Source organism: Mastomys coucha, unplaced genomic scaffold (genome assembly GCF_008632895.1).
Source record: "Mastomys coucha isolate ucsf_1 unplaced genomic scaffold, UCSF_Mcou_1 pScaffold9, whole genome shotgun sequence".
Taxonomy (NCBI): domain Eukaryota; kingdom Metazoa; phylum Chordata; class Mammalia; order Rodentia; family Muridae; genus Mastomys; species Mastomys coucha.
The window spans coordinates 25,718,942-25,738,321 of record NW_022196915.1 but is presented as its reverse complement, the minus strand read 5'-3'; the positions used below and the strand labels follow the sequence as shown (position 1 = coordinate 25,738,321).

The following is a 19,380-nucleotide window of genomic DNA, read 5'->3' as shown; positions in this document are numbered from 1 at the left end:
GGGCAGAGGAGGACGCTGAACCCCCTCTGTCACTTGGAAGCTGAGAGGATCATGTCCCTGCTGCCCTGAGTCTCCCCTGGGAGTCGTGGGGCCTGAAAGAGGAAATTTCTGAAAGTAAATACTTCGTATGGACACAGGTAACCAATACAATTGTTATGAAACTCTCCCTTCTTACATTGCATCAATAACAGATATTTTAACAAAGTAAAAATATGTGGTCTCTGATATTCAAACTCCTCCCAGCCTTAGGCTGACCTGTCCTGTTATATCACTGTTTAAAAATTATAATACTTTTAAAACTGTATTTATTATTTGTGAGTATATAACAACAGTGCCATGAGATCACATGTGGATGACAGAGAAACATTGTGGAATTATTTCTCCCTTTCCTCCTTTCCTCTGGTCCTTAGGGTTGAACTTACTCTGTCAGGCTTCTGTAGCAAGTACCTCTACATGAGCCATCCAACCAACCAACAGTACAATTTCCTGTTTAGAACCTACCTTCTATTTTATAGATGTTTACACAGCTTCATTTTTCTGGGATCTGCTTGTATCAAAAAGCAGCAGTTTCTAGTCTCATTGAGCTAATATACAACAGTATTGCCATACAGACTCAGTTCTACCCCATGTTGGGCATGGCCCTTTCTGTCACTTACTTAAAGGCTCTCCAAAGCCTTTGCTTTACTGTTCTTGTTTAACTCTTGCCTGGGAGAAATTAAAACCAATGATGAGTTCATCATTACTTTTGGGTAGAAAGGAAGGAAGGAATCACGTATGAAAGTCTACAATAGAGAGCTTCTCAAAGGAAAAAGACTAACATTCCTGTGGGTGACACTGTCTTCCATTCTTTATGAGTCTTCCTGAATCTGTACCAATGGAATCCTGTTAGAGCTGCACCCTCACTTGCCCTGCATCACATTCCTCCCTTTGCTTCTTTCTTTTCCTGCCAATGTTCTTAGGAAACTGCTGCTGCTACTCATTCCTCACTATCTTATAAGAGAAAAAAATTCCTCCCTCCCACATTTTTGGATACTATTTTCTTGCAGAAATTCAATGAATAAATTTACATGTTCAGTAATCCCTTTTTCATTTGCCTCTGGGGCTAGTTACTCTTTGATCCAATCTTTCTAGAAATTCTCTTCTCCTTAATTATTCAGTTTCATTTTAGTCCCTAGAAGAGGCATTTATATAGGGGCCTAGAAGAATATAAACCTGCCTGAATGGTGACAGCAATTTCTCTCTAATGGCTTCATCTTCCTATTTCTGCATTGACCATTGTATTTGATTTCTCTAAGTAAGAAAACCTGAAATTTTACCATTGGACATTTTCTTGGAAAGGCTCTGTCAAGCTCACCCCCAACTGGTATCTTAACCAATCTACTGTTTGGAGACAAGCCATCTTTATCTCCAGGCACAGGACCCACCAACATATTAACACTGATTGTATTCACACAGATGATCTGTACCAGGAAGCCCTTTGGCACCCAGACTCAACATGGAAGCTCAAAAGCTCCTCATCTCTCCTAGACATAACTGTTGATAGTGACTATTTTATTTGAAATCTGCCTAGTCCCTCCAACTTCCAGCATTACCTCTGAGAATAAGTTAACTACACAGTAGGTTAAATGGTGGTGCGTACAACTCATCAAATGCCAGAGATACCAGAAAATTCTTTTTATCTCTATTTCCAGGAGATTCTGCTTCAGAGGGGCTGGAGATAGCCCAGAGATTCTGTACTTCTGACAGAGTTCCATGTGCTGCTGATCAATAAGCCCCAATATAAGATATACATGCTTCATGTATGATTTTATAACTAGATTAAATTAGGATCAAAAGCTAAATTAATAGCACATTGGATTGTGTAAAATCTTGGAGCATCTACCTGTGTCACCATGCTTCAGATTCCTGTCTTGTGCATTGGAGGTAATGAAGATACACACCTCAAACTACTTTGTGAATACTAAATTAATTAATGGGAACAAAGTGCCTTTAATGCTTGTTTTGGAAAGTTCTCAAAATTTGTCAGCCATAATTGCATTGGCTTTATTCTTGTTTCCTCTTCTATGATGTCAATAATTGATTAGCTTCTGTGTTTTCCATGTAGTGCACATCATTGCCCTGGGTGGATTAAGTCTAACTACTGTTCACCTCACTCTAGTTTCTGCAATTTAACCAATTGTTGCTATCAAAATTTCTCCCTCCTTATATCCCTAGGCTTCAGTATGTTGCCAGCTTCTCACTAATCTTCTAATATAACCACTATAAACTGGGGCTTTGTTTCCTTATTAATTGGAAAATTAACATACTGACAGAGTTATAGAAATTTCCTTGCCTGAGAGCCTCAGGTCCACCAAACAATCCTCACAGTGTTCCCAATAGCATTTGTTTATTAATTCTTTCCTCATAAAGATGTCTCTTTGTTTTCCTGGTCCTGTACTTTCTAATATAATGTTCCTTTCATATATATTTTCTTTGGTTATCAAATAGCAGAGTCCAAGTCATTGGAATCAAGGCCTGAACAACTTCTGTTCATCAATCTACAGGAGGAGAAAATGAGCTTCATTCCTCATGACAATATTGAGTGATTAATAGGAGTTGCTTAGGGACATGACAGGGATTCTGCAGCCAAATTTAACTTTAGCCAGTAATGCGAGGGTTCCAAAAATCCAAGATGAACAAGGGAAACAAGTGCATCAAAAACAGTGTCCCTGCCATGTACTTTAGACTACACTGTCAATGCTCAGTGCAGTCTTGTAAATTCATGTGTAAACGGTATTATCCTAAATTATCTATTTAATTTTCATTTTGATTATGCTAGCAAAGGTCCCTTCTTCCTTGAATAAATTGGGCCACACCTTAGCTCAGAGAATTGTATTGTCCTTCAGAAACATCAGAGTCGGTAATGAAAGCCTATCTCCCCTAGAGTACTGAATGAGGAAGCAATGTTTGTATTAAAGAAAGACAGATTTAGCTGGGTACTGGTGGCACATGCCTTTAATCCCAGCACTTGGAAGTCAGAGACAGGCAAATTTCTGAGTTCAAGGCCAGCCTGGTCTAGAGAGTAAGTTCCAGGATAGCCAGGGCTACACAGAGAAACTGTCTCAAAAAAACAACAACAACAAAAAAACAACAACAAAAAAAAATGTCCTGCTGGCAGTGGGTGTGGGGTGATTTTGAAGTATAAGAAGTCAGATGAAATGAAATTCTCCAAAAAGAATCAGAAAATACATAAGGCACCTTGGGGGTATCTCTTTTCACAGTTCCTTCAACATAGAGGGCACTAAAATTATTATGTATAAAAATCCTAAGTCCGTCACCTACCACCTTAGTCATTTGGGGAACTCATTCACTCATGGTACCAGGCAGTACCTCCAAGGCTTAGCTGCCGGTCAGCCACATGATGGAGAGAATGAAGCTCCATTACCGTATGTGACCATACTATGTTCTGTTACTAACCTCCAGTGCTGGTGGATTGAGTATATAAAATATATTTAGATTCATAAAATTTCCATTTTATGATGGGTTTATTGAAAAGTCATCATAAGCAGTCTTTATAATTAACTTAAGGTAGATGACAGATAGGTAGAGACAGAGATAGAGACAGAGATAGAGATAGAGATATATGATTTTTTACAGTATTTGACTTGATATGTGTTGGTAATTTTTTCCACATGGTATGAAGCAGCAATTATGAATGTTCTTCATGGCTATTAAAATTCCTCTTTGAAATGTATTAAGTCATATTCTCTGCTATTTATAATGATATGATATGTTGAAATGAGTCTTTGCCTAAGCATAATATAACACTATAGCTACTAGTTAATTAAATGTAATTGATTTGAACCTTGTAAAGAATATTACAGAATTTTTTTTTTTCTTTTTTTAGCAATAAGTATAAGCTCACTGTGTAGATGAAGCCATGGGACTTCACTATTAGTAATTGCATCAATTTTCTTTTAGATATTTTCTTTATTTACATTTCAAATGTTCTCCCCTTTCCTGGTTTCCTTTCTGAAAAAAAAATCCTATTCCCCCCACCCTCTCCCTGCCCACCAAACCACCCTCTCCCACTTCCTGGCCCTGACATTCCCCTACACTGGGGCACAGAGCCTTCACAGGACCAAGGGCCTCTCCTCCCATTGATAACTATCTAGGCCATCCTCTGCTACATATGCAGCTGGAGCCATGAGTCCCACCATGTGTACACTTTGGTTGGTGGTTTAGTCCCTGGGAGCTCTAGGGGTACTAGTTAGTTCATATTGTTGTTCCTCCTAGGGGCTGCAAACCCCTTCAGCTCTTTGGGTCCTTTCTCTAGCTCCTTCATCAGGGACCCTCTTCTAGCCCAATGGATGGCTGTGAGCCTCTACTTCTGTATCAATAAGACACTGGCAGAACCTCTCAGGAGACAACTATATCAATCTCCTGTCAGCCTGCACTTGCTGGCATCCACAATAATGTCTGAGTTTGGTGATTGTATATGGGAAGGATCCCCAGGTGGGGCAGTCTCTGGATTGTCCTTTCTTCAGTCTGCTCCACATTTTGCTTCTGCAACTCCTTCCATGGGTATTTTGATGCCCCTTCTAAGAAGGATTGAAATATCCACACTCTGGTCTTCCTTCTTCTTAAGTTTCTTGTGGTTTTTGTATTGTATCTTGGGTGTTCTGAGCTTCTGGGCTAATATCCACTTATCAGTGAGTGCATATCATGTGTGTTCTTTTGAGACTGGGTTACCTCACTCAGGATCCATCCATTTTCCTAAGAATTTCATAAATTCATTGTTTTTAATAGCTGAGTAGTGCTCCATTGTGTAAATGTACCACATTTTCTGTATCCATTCATGTGTTGAGGGATATCTGGGTTCTTTCCAGCATCTGGCTATTATAAATAAGGCTGCTATGAACATAGTGGAGCATGCGACCTTGTTACATATTGGAGCAGCTTCTGGATATATATCCAGAAGTGGTATTGCTGGGTCCTCTGGAAGTACTATGTTCAATTTTTTGAGGAACCACCAAACTGATTTCCAGAACAGTTGTACCAGCTTGCAATCCCACCAGCAATGAAGGGGTCTGCTTTCTTCACATTCTTGCCAGCATCTGCTAACACCTGAGTTTTTGATCCTAGACATTCTGACTGCTGTAAGGTAGAATCTCATGGTTGTCTTTATTTTAATTGCATCAAATTTAACTTATCGGTAATAGAAACATTGTTTACAACTCATGATCTTTCTTTTGGAAATGTATTTTCTCTCATTTACTAGGGTAACTTATATCTAGATATTTTTGGTTATGTTATTCCTTTAAAAGCATTATTAAATGACATTTTATTCAACAAATATTTAGATTCACTTCCTGCAACCATTCTAAAAACTTAAATAGTGGTTTACAAAAATAAGAAGCCCATGAGACCTATGAGGATGCCTTCAAAGGGTAGATTAAGGCTGTGAACATAGCAGATGTTGTTATTTTGAATAAAGGAAATGAGCTAATAGAGTAGAAGTTACCAAGGTTGGTTGTGGGAGATCACTAGTAAACTATGGGGCAAGCTATTGACATTTTTGAAATGATTTGTGCATGATGGTATATGATGTTTTATGAACACTTAGTATTAAAGCTGGCTTCCAAGCAGACAGAAGGACAAACAACATGCCTGGGAGTGAAAGAATAGCCAGGTCACCAAGAGCTTAGATTTGTGAACAACTGTGCTAAGGATTCTAGCCTGTTCAAAATAGAGAAGGCTGTGGGTCCAGCCAGGAGCCTGGATTTTACTGGGTATAAATGAAAGCCATTGGAGCATTACAGAAATGGCTGTGAGTCAAGAAAATTGAAATTTCTAACTGTGAGTATTAAGTGCCAAAATGGCATCATAAGAAATATCTTTGGGCTGTAGAGATGGCTCAGTGTTTAAGAGCACTGAGTACTCTTCCAGAGGTCCTGAGTTCAATTCCCAGCAACCATGGTGGCTCACAAGCATCTGTAATGGGATCTGCTGCCCTCTTCTGGTGTGTCTGAAGACAGTGACAGTGTACTCATATAAATAAAATAAATCTTTAAAAAAATAAAAAGAAATATCTTGGTGTCCTTTTATGTCAAAAAAGCATATAAGCCAATGTGATTTGTTTCCTAGCTCAACTACCATTAATAAAAATTATACACAGGATTGATTATGTGCACGCTTTTGTTGCTGAATTTTGAACCTTTGAGATGACTCTCGGTGTATGTTGTAGCATGCTGCTCTCACCCACTTTCTGAAAGTGTTCAGTGTGGCCTTCATTGTAACCTGTGCTTCTTTCTTGTTCCGCCCTAGAGTCTATTTCATTGTCTTTGTATTTTTGCATGAAATGGAGTTTATTTCATCACATTTTTGATGAATTATTTCTGTTCTCTTCAGGTTTCTTTGTTTTTCCTGCATAAAGTTTCGTCTGCCCTTAAGCCCGGCAGTCTTAGAGGGTTGTGAGTTGGTTCAAGTACCTAGAGAGGAGATCACAGTCCTCCACATTTATCATCTGGTTGAAGATTTGAACCTCTTCAGAATTTCCCCATTCCCTCTTGCCCCTAAATATTTAAGTTGCGATTGCCTTTTAATTTTTCCTATCCACTTTAGAGTCCCCGTCCTTTAATCATTTTCAATTTGTATGTGTTATACCTTCGACTGCATTTGTCTTACCTATGCATATTTCTGTAGTTGAATATGCTCCTTGCCTTGCCAAATGCTCATGCTTTTATGCTGATCCCATGTTCTCTGCCCATGCCTCTTTATTGCTTCAAGCATTTGACTTCTCAGTTATATTTCTGGAACATTCACCCCAAGCTCTGAAGACTCTCTATAGAGAAGACAGCACTGCCAATTCTGCACATTTACTGCCAGGAAAGAACAAGAATGTTTTATTCATACTTTCTCCTTTGCTTCACAAAAACTCGCTAATTTATTTTTAATTTTTCTTAAATAGCTACATTATTTTTATATGCCTCAAGGTTTTGAAAACATGTATTTTAAATTTAAAATGGATTTGATTCAATTTCATTAATTATAAACCACAGCACTCTAATGGGCCTTTTGAAATTTCATTCAAGGGAAGAAAATGCATCCAACAATATTTTGAACGAATTTTGAAAATTATAACATACTTATGTGTATATGAAATCCACTTTGAATATTTTCTTAAAATGTACATAATCTGTGGTTTCTTTTACAAATACTGTTTTTCGTGTAGATGCATAGGGTGAGCTTTGAAAGAATAATGGTGAGAAAAAAAACATTTAAGTCAAAGGTATGGAGAAACCAGAAGGAACATAGTTCATATAAACCCTAGGTAGAGAACAGAATACCAGGACTCATTCATTCTTTCAAAAGAATAGTGAGGATTTCCTTATTTCCTTATCTCCAGAAAGAGAATGACTTGATGATAGATATGAACAACACTTATCACTGAAACATTCTTCTCTCCTTTCTTCCCAGTGTCACTAAGCTCCAGTACACATCATGGCTGAAGTTACAATTAACCCAGTTCTAAGAATCTAGTCACAAGAATGAAACAATAAAGTACAAGTGTCACTGCAATCTTCCATGTCCAGTTGTGATTGCCTGGCTTTTCAACTCCTAAAATAACTATAATTTCAGACAGGGTGGAAGAAGAGAAAAAAGTTAGAAATCTTACTTTAATTTCAACTCAAATATAATGTCTAATGTCTGTGAATATGAATTCAGGAGTCAGAATGAGGAACATTGAAAAGATGTGGGCAAGAGAGTGTGCAAAAATGAGCAGTGAAGTGAAATATGATGGCAGGAAGTCTTATGTAGTTCCTTCCCAATAGCAGGAATGTGCTTCGGCTCAAGTTCAAGGCTGTGTAGAAGACTGCATGAACTAAAACAAAGCCAAAACTGTCTTCTAATTTCCACTCCCTGTACTAAGGGAAGAATCAGTTGTCATGTTTAGAGTCATTGTTAGCTCTTATTGAAGCTTTTCATCTTAAAATTTTCCTTTCAACTACCTCCTCTAGGGATGCAGTTGAATGAAATGAGTATGATATATTTGTATTTGATTAAGGAGCACTAGGATATGAATATGATGAGACATACAGATGACAAGAAAAGAGCAATTTAAATTGTAAAAGACATTCATTCATGCCATTTCTTGAGGAGCATATTCTAATTGAATATTCGAACACAGAGTTTTTTTTAACTATTAACGAGTTAGAATTAACCTGACATAGCAGCTAATGAAAGTATTAAAGGCTACAATTTTAACACATTTATTGATGGACTTTTTTCAAATTCCAGTGGTTGGTAAACATTTGATAAGATTATTGGATTTTTTAATTAGTTTTTTAATGAAACTTTCATGTCTCACTTGACTGAATGAGATTCAATTGTCCAGAACCCCACTGAATTTCAGACTTTGTGTCTTTTGCTTAGTTTTGACTCCATTGCTCAGATCTCAACTAGTTTTCTTCTATTGTACTCTCATCCACTAGTGGACTATATTTTCTCATTCTCCAGCAGTCCATGCTTTTTGAAACCTCCCAGTTATTTCAGCTGGGCATGCTCCATCTTACCTAACTCATGTCCTTCTCAGTGTACTGCAGTTTTTCCATTATCTATATAATGAATGTTCAGCATCTCACTGCATCCTGTCACGTGGCAACTATGTGTCAACTAAGATGTAAAAGTATTTTTCTATGGAATTATTAACCAATCCCAGTCATCAGCAACACTACCTATGTAGATGAATTACCTGGAGGAGTGACAGGAGCTGTGTAGACATGATAAGGAGTTTCCAGTGTCCCTTTACTATTCTTGGGAAGAAAATATGACTCTGATGTTTATTTTCAGCTGTCATTTTATTTAGTTAAATAAACAGAAGGAATATTTCAAGGTCCATTACAGGTCTGAACCCAATTATGCTGAGATACTTGCAATAAAATTATCTTTTCACATTTTAAAATATGCACTTTTAGCTGGGAGTCCTTGGCAGTGTGGACAAAGGCCAGGTCTCACTTGGCATCAGCAAAAAATAAATTCAAAACAGAACAACACAAGACAACATGAACATGGAGTATATCATATTTAATTGAAGTAAGATGAATTATTTAATAACAAAGTATTCTCAAAAGTTATTTGTTTATGTGTTTAATCAATTTTGGCATTTTAAAATATATTTTATTAATTTTGAGAATTTCCTACAGTGATAATGTTGACTCACATCCTCCATTTTTTCACTAGCTCCTGTTATGCTCTCCCTTCACTCCCGTTCCTTCCCAACTTCATCTCATCTATTCTACTACGTATTTATTTATTTATTTATTTATTTATTTATTTATTTTTATTTACTTTACAACCCAGGATCAGCCCCTCCTTCCAACATTCCCTAATGAAAGTCTTCTCCCCATTCTTCCTCATCCTTCTCTTTTGGAGATCTTGGGCAAAGAGCTCTGCCCATCAATTTTCTGTGTGATTAAGAGCATCCTCTCCCACTGAGAGCAAACAAGGTTGTCCATTTAGGGTCTTGGGCTCCACAAGCAGGCAAGCAGCAGGCTCACGGTCAGCCCCTGCTCTAGTTGTTAGGGGACCTGAATGAAGACCATGTTGCTATTCTGCTACCTATGTGAAGGGGGCCTAGGTCCAGGCTGCGCTTGCTCTTTGGTTGATGGTTCATCCTCTGGGAAGCCCCAAGGATCCAGGTTAGCTGAGTGTGGTCTTCCTGTGGAATCTCTGTCCTCTTCATACCCCCGAATCCATCTCCCAACTCTTCCATCTTTAGTGCTTTCTTTTTTTCGTTAATTACATGTCATATGATTTCTCCTTTCCCAGTTTCCCCTCCAGAAAAAACAAAACAAAACAAAACAAAAAAACAAGAACAAACTCTTGTTGCCTTCCCCCTCCCCCTGCTGGCCACTTCACCCTCTTCCACTTATTGGCCCTGGCATTCCCCTACACTGGGGCACAGAATCTTCACAGGGCCAAAGGCCTCTCCTCCCATTAATGACCGACTTAGCAATCCTCTAAGAACAACCCACCAACCACAATAAATTCAAGAAGAAGGAAGATCAAATGTGGACATTTCATTCCTTCTTGAAAGGGGGAACAAAATACCCATGGAAGGAGTTGCAGAGACTAACTATGAAGCAGAGACTGAAGGAAGGACAATCTAGCCTGATATAGATGTCTCCTGAGAGTACCTGACTAATACAGAAGTAGAGGCTCACAGCCATACATTAAACTGAGTACATCTTTACTACTTTTAAAAAAGATGTTTTATTTTATTTATGTGAGTATACTATCTTTAGAACTGTCTTTACTACTTTTAATGACAACGGAGAAGTATGAGTCATCCAAACCCAAATAACTCATGGATGTGGCACCATCCTTCTCTCTCAGAAGCCATACACTGCCAATGGTCCCTGAATTAGAAGTATAGCCTCATGAGCCATTCACACTGTATACTTGAATGTTGACTGGCTTGATCTTGTGCAGGTCTTGTGCTGGTAACCGCAGATGCTTCTAATTCATGAAGATCTATCATGTACAGAAGACATATTTTCAGCAGTTCTCCAATCCTCTGGGTCCTACAGTCTTTCTGCTCCCTGTTCTACAATAGTCTCCAAGCCTTGCTGTTAGTGATGTAGATGTCCCATGTACAGTTGAGCAATTTATTGACAATTTTTCTCTGTGTTTTGACCAGCTGTTAGGTTCTGTGTTAATCACCTTCTACCGCATGAAGAAACTTGGCTGATGAGGTCTCAGGGCTGCATGTGTCTATAAATATAGAGAGGTTAGGGAAAACTTTTAAGGTTTATTAAGGAAGGTAGTGTCATAAGCTATAGTTCTGCTAGAGCAGAAAGACTTTCACAGTGTGATCTTGATTTTCTTCGAGGGATGTTGGGATTTAAATTTTCTAGAAGGACTGGGAATTGGCATCACCTGTAAACTTTTTTTTTTTGACATCATCATCAACTTTTTTCTTAATGAGAGCAAAGCGGCTCTTAGAGCAAAAGACCAGTGAAAGATACTCAGGGATGAATGTGAGTAACTTTTAAATACAGTATGACAGGTGCTGTCATGGCCTCTAGAATCTGGGAGCTTTATAGCTGGAGATTAAATTGTTTGTAAATATAGATGCTGAATATTGTCATTGCATTTACTCACCAGTCCTTTTTCATATTGACTATAAAAATCATACTTCAGAAATCTTAAAGGATGTAATTGTAATAAGTTCACTATACAATAACCAAGACTGGTTTCAGGACATTGTTTATAAAATTTGTTAAGTATTATTGTGTTTTAACTGTGGGCTTAGTAACAAAGTAAATCACTTATGTCCTGGCAAAGAAAATAACCATGATGAATGTGATATTACTTGGGGTTTTACATGAAAATAATGGCAATCTGAATAAAGGCATTATGATGTTTTACCCAAGATCTAAATATATCAAGTAGGCTATAGACAGAATCATGTTTTAAAGAAGTTTCTGGGCTATTTGTTTAATGACTCCAGACGTAGTATTATTTAAAGACAATAGGCATAAATTGTAATAAGGTTAAATTGTATATGTGCAACTGTTAATTCAAATTATTTGTACAAATAGTGATTATAAGACCAAACCTTGTTCAAGTATGCCACATTCTATTGAATCAGTTGGAAGTTTGCATTTCACTTAAGGGTCATTGGAAATTTTCACTAGACTAAGTTTAAAATGTAATTCATTCTTTGTTAGAAATTTACTTCACAAAAACGATTCTAAATAGGGAAAGGAGTATATTTTTGGGTTTCAATTGGCTACCACATCTAATTGTTTATAATTAATACCCTTTCCCAAGAAGATGTAGAGGAGTCCAAAAAATTTTGTAAAGCCTGATTAACACTTTCATTGTTTCAAAAGTGTGATAGAGAGTTATAACAAGCAGTAGAAATCAATATTTTAAGTTTATTGAAACAAGGTAACCTATAAATGGATGTTAACTGTCATAACTTTAGTCTAACTGCATTGATAATAATGTAGAATTCATTCACTAGAGACATAAAGCATTGATATTATGGACAATTAAACAGTCATTATTTTGAAGATTATTGAAGTTAGAAAAATGTGTTACTCATCTTTATGTCTGCAATGCTTAGCACATAGGGTAGAATATGTTAGTACATCATAATTGAGTTTTATATGTATACACCACAGAAATATAATTATCAAGCTCTCCTAGCACATAGTTATGGTAGTACACTTCTTATTTGAAATTAAGCTAAATTGTTACCATTTTATTTTCTAAGGTCTGTTATACATCTTTGAATGACTAAATTCTTTTTGGTGTTTCTAGTACTCCATTTTCACCTTAATGGAAATGAGGCTACTATCACCTACATTCTTTAAATTTCAGATGGTGGGTATTTTAAGCTTTTCCTTCATGTTCTACTATTTCTTTCAAATGAGTAATTAATAGCTATTCTCATTGTTACAGTATTTACATTTATTCCTTTCTAGACTTTTTGCCTAGAAGTGATTTTCAAGGCAATAATACATGCATTTGTGAATTAAAATTAAATAATATTAAATGGAAAAGCAATATCATAGAAATATACTGTTATTTTTGTTTATTCTGAATCATATTCAAAGTAGAGGTCTCTTTGAAATCTGTGATACTTACCCATGTTCTGTGAGTCACACTTATTTTACTTACATGTAAATCAGGCATGTACACATGTATTATTTACAAATGTTCATTAAAATGTCTCTGCATTTAGGGCAAACAGGAATAATCATATTGTTCCATCTAGAATATATGGTAAATTTGAAGATGCCGTGAAAAATCACTGTGCTTTCCTTCCTGTCTTCATTCATACCATGTTCCTCTTTCTGTATCTGACATGTCTGGTCTCAACACCCTGATGAAAGACATAACATCCAGCTGATTCATTTCACTCTGATCCTTTTGTACCATGATACAACTAATAGTAGGACCTAGGATGGGTTTACTCTTTCTTAGCATTCTCCTTGTTTAGTCTTTAAATTTATTGGTTTTGTGCTTAAAATGGGTCTCAACTAATGTGAGCACTAAAAACATTTCTTCTTTCCCAGAATTCCTGGACTGGCATCATAGCCTCTTGAGGGAAGCAAGAGTAGTTGGGAAACAGACTGACCCACTTGCTTTGGCATTCTGAAGAGCTAATAAGATGGTGTACTTGCTGATATGGAATTTTATTTCTTTCCATAATACTTCATGTTTGAGTAAATTTCAAATATCACTCATGCCTTTGTATTAAAAGGAATGGGATGGAAATCACAGCACTGAACCTATGGAACTACATTCAGAATATAGATTTAAAAAGTCCATATTGAAAAATGAGATTTGCATCAAGGCTATTTCTATCTCATTTACAATGAGCACTTGAAAGTGCTGGAACAAATACAAACACACACATACACACACACACACACACACACACACACACACACACACACTTTCCATCCTTTTTTTCTGAGATTAGATAGGACAACTCTATGAAATCATGAAAGTATAGTGGGAAAATATGTAGAGACATCCTGTTTCTTTAAGACATTTAGTTTTCCTTTCATCCCCAATTTCTACCTCCATAGACTAGTGAGAATTCAGTGAGGAGATCTGGAATGGTCAACATGATACCATCAAATCACCCAAGGAATTATTTTCTCTCAAAAAACCAGCCACATATATCTTGCTGAGGATACCCTTGCTTTTACTATAGTGAGTGGCATGCAGGAGCTGAAATGGGAAAGGGTTATTTGAGATTCTGCCTGGTACCTGGGATTCTCACGCCCTTTTGTCCTTTTCTGCTACTAAGTGCAAACAGCTTTCTTTTTTAGAAACAAACATAATTGGCACAAGCTAAGTCGGTGAGCAATTTTATGCTGGGTTGGCTAACAGAATGATTTGAAAACTGATGTTGGAGCTGTCTGCTGTAATAACTGGGTTCTTGGGTGACTGAAATACACAAGTACTGAGTTCTTGCTTCTGATCACCTTCTGCACCTGACCACCTACATTCTGAGCTATAGCCAGTGCTCTGTGTCCCCCAGGTAGACTTGAAATTTGACCAAACTTTCTGATTTCAAAATTAGACACATACACACACACACACACACACACACACACACACACACGTGCACGTGCACTAACTATCTGTACTCAAATCTATCCAATTTTTTCTTTGCCGTGACAACTTCTTAATTTTACTTTTTCCCGCTAGTAGCATCCCCAGGATACCTTATTTATCCCCCAAGTGTCTGTTTCAGTATTCTCCTTATGCCTAGTCTACCAGAATGCAGAATTTTTTATTATGGTCAGTTATTAAAAGGTCTGTCTTCCTCATGACCTGGTCATCTATATGAGGATAGGAACTATTCACAGCTTCTTATCTGTTGACCTGACAGAACCTAACACAATGCCCACTAGAGAAATCCTCATAAGTAGTTATTTCAAATAAGTCGACTTTTTTTCTGTGAATGTCATTAGCAAGTAAAACCTCACAGGTGCAATGTACATGCTGGCCACTTGACTCAAAAATGTACTAAGGCAGAAGTCCCCTGGCTTTGGAAGCAGACTGTCTTTTTTATATTCTAGCTCTTCACAGTTTTCATCATTGTCAGCACATCTGAGAAAAGCCAACAAGCTAGTTTGTTTGTAATCTTTAGAAAAAAATAAATAGAAAGAAAATATAAAACCATCAGATTCTATTTACCAAAATCCACATAGACAATAAAGGCATTTATCTAAATAATGTTTTGGCTTCACTCAACAGCAGTAAACACTTCATGGAGATTAAACTCACTGAAAACCTTTTATACTTGTCAACTTATTTCTATTGGTTGAGTAGGTTTTCTAGATAAAGTTGTTTTGTTTTGTTTTGTTTTAAGTTGGGCTTTTTTTCATTAATGCAGTTGGTGATAGACTAATGATTTTCCTTAAATCATAGTTTCTTGATGGTGAATATAGAGGAAAAGATTATGAAAACTTATAATACCCCTTGCATGATGGCTCAAAAGAAATACCTGGATCCATCCTAAACAGCAAATCCCATGTGGTTGTACAATTGATGAATTATCATTAACCTTGACAACACATTTTATACCATAATTAGATCAATTGAAATTAGTTATCCTGGAAGACAACACAATTCCCCCATCCTCAATTTATTGCAGTAAGTGATGTGCTTTTGTTAAAAGAATTCTCAATCTATGGAAAACAAATGCATGCCCATTGAATCTACTGTTTCAGATAAAAAAAAAGTAGATTAAAACAACTGACATTTAAGAAGAGAAGTATCTGGATAGATGCGGACAGCAAAACTAGGGTAATAAGGTAATGGGCTCATGTCAGAACTCTTGTTTCCTCATGTAAAGAGAAAAGTTTACAATCTTCATTTTCTTTTTTTTTTTTTTATAAAACAACACTTTTATAATTTGTATGTATAATATGTGTATATCCTGTGTGTGATCAATGTATATTCTATGTATGCATGATGTATATGTGGACACCCATTTGTGTGTGAGGGTACAGTCACATACATGACACAGTTGTGTGGCAAAGGAAAACTTTATGAGTGAACATAAAGTGTCTGTTCTCTGTTAGAAACAAGGTCTTTCTGATTGTGTTTTGATGCTTGTGCCAGGTTGGCTGGCCCACAGGCCTCCAAAAATCCTCCTTTATCTGCCTCCCATCTAATAGTTAATAGTCCTGGATTCAAAGATGTATACAAAATGCATCTGGCTTTCTGTGGTGTCTAGGGATTCGGACTCATGTCACTATGTCTGCATGACATCCTAATTTATTATCTGCTGCTGTGATAAACTTAAGAAGAATGGTGTTTATTTCCTCTTACAGTTTATAGTCCATCACAGAGGGAACTAAGACACGAACTCAAGGGAGAAACAGAAAGTGAAGCAGAGACCATGGAGAAATGCTCATTACTGGCTTGTTTCTGCCCTGTTTTAGCTACCTTTCTTAGACAACCAGGTTTCCCTGCCCAGTAGCAATGGTTCTGCTACAATGTGCTGAACACTTTTATATCAAATCTGCATTTTTAAATGACCCCAGAGATATGCTCAGAGATTATTTGATAGAGACGAATCAGGTGAGATTCCTTCTTCAAAGACATATCAAACTGATAACCAAGCTAACTATAATGTACTGTGAAGCAAATACTTTACAGAATCTTTCTCCTCAGCCCAAGAATTATTAGTTTTTAAATGCATATTATTAATATGTTGAGGTATATATAAATATTGAACTACATAGAGATATTAAGTTAGGCAAGAGGTGTATTTCATTTAAATAATTGGGTTCTTTTGGCTCATCAGCCTTGGAGACACTTTCTCCTGACGGCTGCCACAGACAAAACATTTTGACAATGTGATGCAGTTTTGAACTTGGAAAATTCCCTCTTGGAAGATATAGGTTTTATTCATTCTACTTTACAGTAGACAGTGTCAAATAACAAATTTTACCTTCTTTATGCTCCCCCTTGTTTTCTCTCCCTCCCCCTCCTCTCTGTCTCTGTCTTTCTCTGTCTCTCTGTCTCTCTGTCTCTCTGTCTCTGTCTCTGACTCTCTCTCTCTCTCTCTCTCTCTCTCTCTCTCTCTCTCTCTCTCTCTCTCTCTCTCTCTCTCTCTCTCTCTCTCTCTCTCTCTCTCACACACACACACACACACACACACACACACACACACACACACACAAATATGCTTCGGAAGATGACCACACTGACAGCTGTACACATCGGAAGTCAGGCCCTGTGATTTAGACAGTGGTTGCAGGCAATTTGGACATTTGGCACTGGAAATGCCATTACTTTCTCTTTGTAAAATCTACTCTGCCCTTGGAACTCAGAGAATGATAAAGTTCTCATGCTCACTCATCCTTCATGTCCTCTGCTCCCAGTGAGGCTCCCGTAAAGCAATTATCCATTTCTGTATTAGCAAAGAGGACTCTAGTTACACCTTTGCATGAGACATGGGCAGTTATCTGAAGGGAAGTTGAAACTTTTACAACTCTCCAGTGACAATCAATCCTGCATTGGCACACCCACCTAGAACAGATGGATTCTCCTCCTTGGTGTGGAGAAGAGTAGACCCAGAACATAAAAATAACTAGTGGCATCTCATAGTTGTAAGCTGGTTAAATCTTCTTTTATTCTATTTTTTTCTGAACTGTAAAATTCTTGCACATGAAGATTATCTGAGATAGTAAGCTATGAAAAAATCAAAATAATTTTGGGTTTAGATTGGGGTTCTTTTGGATAGGAAGATCTGATTCTGAACTGATGTGGGTGAGTCATGTTGCTTTTACAAATCCCTTCCATAAGTGCCAGTTCCTAAGCTAGTTTCCATCTGGGATGGACTAGTATGATCATGAGATGTCTAGTCTTGTATACAGATGGCATTTTTAAGAAAGATGACCCAATTATTGAGTGGTATAAAGGAATTTAAAGTAGATGACAGTTTCTAAAAAATACTAAAAATGAGTGTTTCCTCTTGTGATAGGAAGTGGAGTAGTTAAAAAAAAATTGGGTTCTTGATAGGATACCTTGGTTGGGAAGAAACAGAAGTACTCAGAACACCTTTAAGCCCTAGTTGATGAGAATCCACAAGGAGGTTGGAAAGAAGTCGAAATGAGGCTAATATGTCCATGGGGGCTCTTGCTTTGATGTTTTATTACCATCAATTTCCTACTGTGTTTAAGTACAATTATATCAAAGGGGGTGAGTAGTGTAACATGTAGCTGCATTCAGAAAAGGAAGCCTATCAATGAAGCAACTATTGTGGAGTTTGTCCTGCCCTAGAGTCCTTTCATGGCAAATGACTGCACTTTTGTAAGGAATTCTTAACTATGAAGTTATTTATTAATTTGAAATTAATCTTAATGGCAGTCAGTGAGATCTGTAGATTCACATTCAGGAAAACATTTTTATGGCTACATGGTCTTACTAGAAGTAACTCATCTCTTCTTGCGCCATAGAAGGGAAGTTGGTACACAGATGTCAAAACTACTATAACAGAGAAGGTTTAAGATTGTTTTCAGAAGGCTGCCTGCACCAGAATTTGAGTCCTGATGTTTACATGCCACACAGTCCCATGTTAGCTGCTTCCTAATTGCAACCTCAGTTTCCATGTTTAGCAACACAGAAGATGGTGCTGGAGAGATTCCCAGTAGTTAAAGGTTACATGCTACCTCCGCAGAAGATGATTAATTGTAATCATCCCCATTGAAGCTATAAATCCTCTGTCTAACTACAGTTCTAAGGGATGCCTGCTCTGAGGCAAACTTTCCTTATGCAGACACAATACACATGTATTCACCCCCAATAGGGAGCTCACCACAGATAAAAGTATGGAAACCAGTACAGTCCAAGCTAGACAACTGGAACATACTGTGCAGCTAGTAGGCAGCTCAGTTGGGAAGAGAGAGGGATGTTCTAAAGTAGTTCAGGAGTCCCAAGACTTTTCTAGGTAACATGACTTGTTTCTTCTTTTTTGTTTGTTTGTCTGTTTTGTTTTCTCAAGCCGCTTGGCTGGTCTCAGAGTTTTCTCTGCATTTGGCCCTTTTGAGAATCTTCTCTATACCTGGTCTTTTATGAGTGAGCCTTTTAACAATCTTCATGGTTTACCTCTGGCCAGATGAGTCCTAGTGAATCTGGTCAGTTTCAAGGACATGCTGAAGTTATTTTGAATTACGCTCTTTCTGTTTTAAAGGGTTTGCTTCCCTGTAGAGTGGACTGTTTGATTCTCAGAGGAAACAGCTCAACAGCAATCTAGCACTGCCTTCCAACCTTTATGGGTACCCAGTACACACAGATTACATATACATGTGGACAAGACACATTTAAACATAAAATACATAAATCTTTAGAGATGGTAGATATATGTGTATTTTCTCTAAGATTGCGGAAATGAGTAATTAAAAATCGTGTCAGTGGTATTTATGGTCTTTTTATAATGAGGGAAGAGAGTGGATTCTGTAGGCCTATAGTGGAAATCCATAGAATAGACCCTAGGATGTCTAGACCCATGAAAGGTCTTTTTAACTGTACCTCCAGAAAACAGATAGAACCCAAGGAGCTGTGGTTGCAAAGCCTTGCCAGAAGACTTGACCATTTCTTCAAGTGTGTACCTAGTTGTACCACAGTAGGAGCCTGATATTAAAAGTGAACAGCTAGGTTGCCTTCAGTTCCTATGTTTCTCCGACATAATTTCAATCTCTTTTCCAAATGTTCACAAGTATAATTTGCTGTGTGAGGACAAACCATCTTCAGCATAGCTCTTCACACCAAACATGCTCTCCAGAACTACAAGTTCTTCTGTGTTCTCAGTCCACTGTATTCATAGCAGAAGGGTTCTCTGAGAAATGCTTCTAA

General features: G+C 37.4%; 1 protein-coding gene across 10 annotated transcripts in view; it reads left to right on the top strand.

The window, feature by feature from the left end:
- Positions 1 to 19,380, top strand: part of Nrg3 (neuregulin 3) — a 1,082,533-nt gene that overhangs the window by 365,450 nt on the left and 697,703 nt on the right. The window lies entirely within an intron of this gene.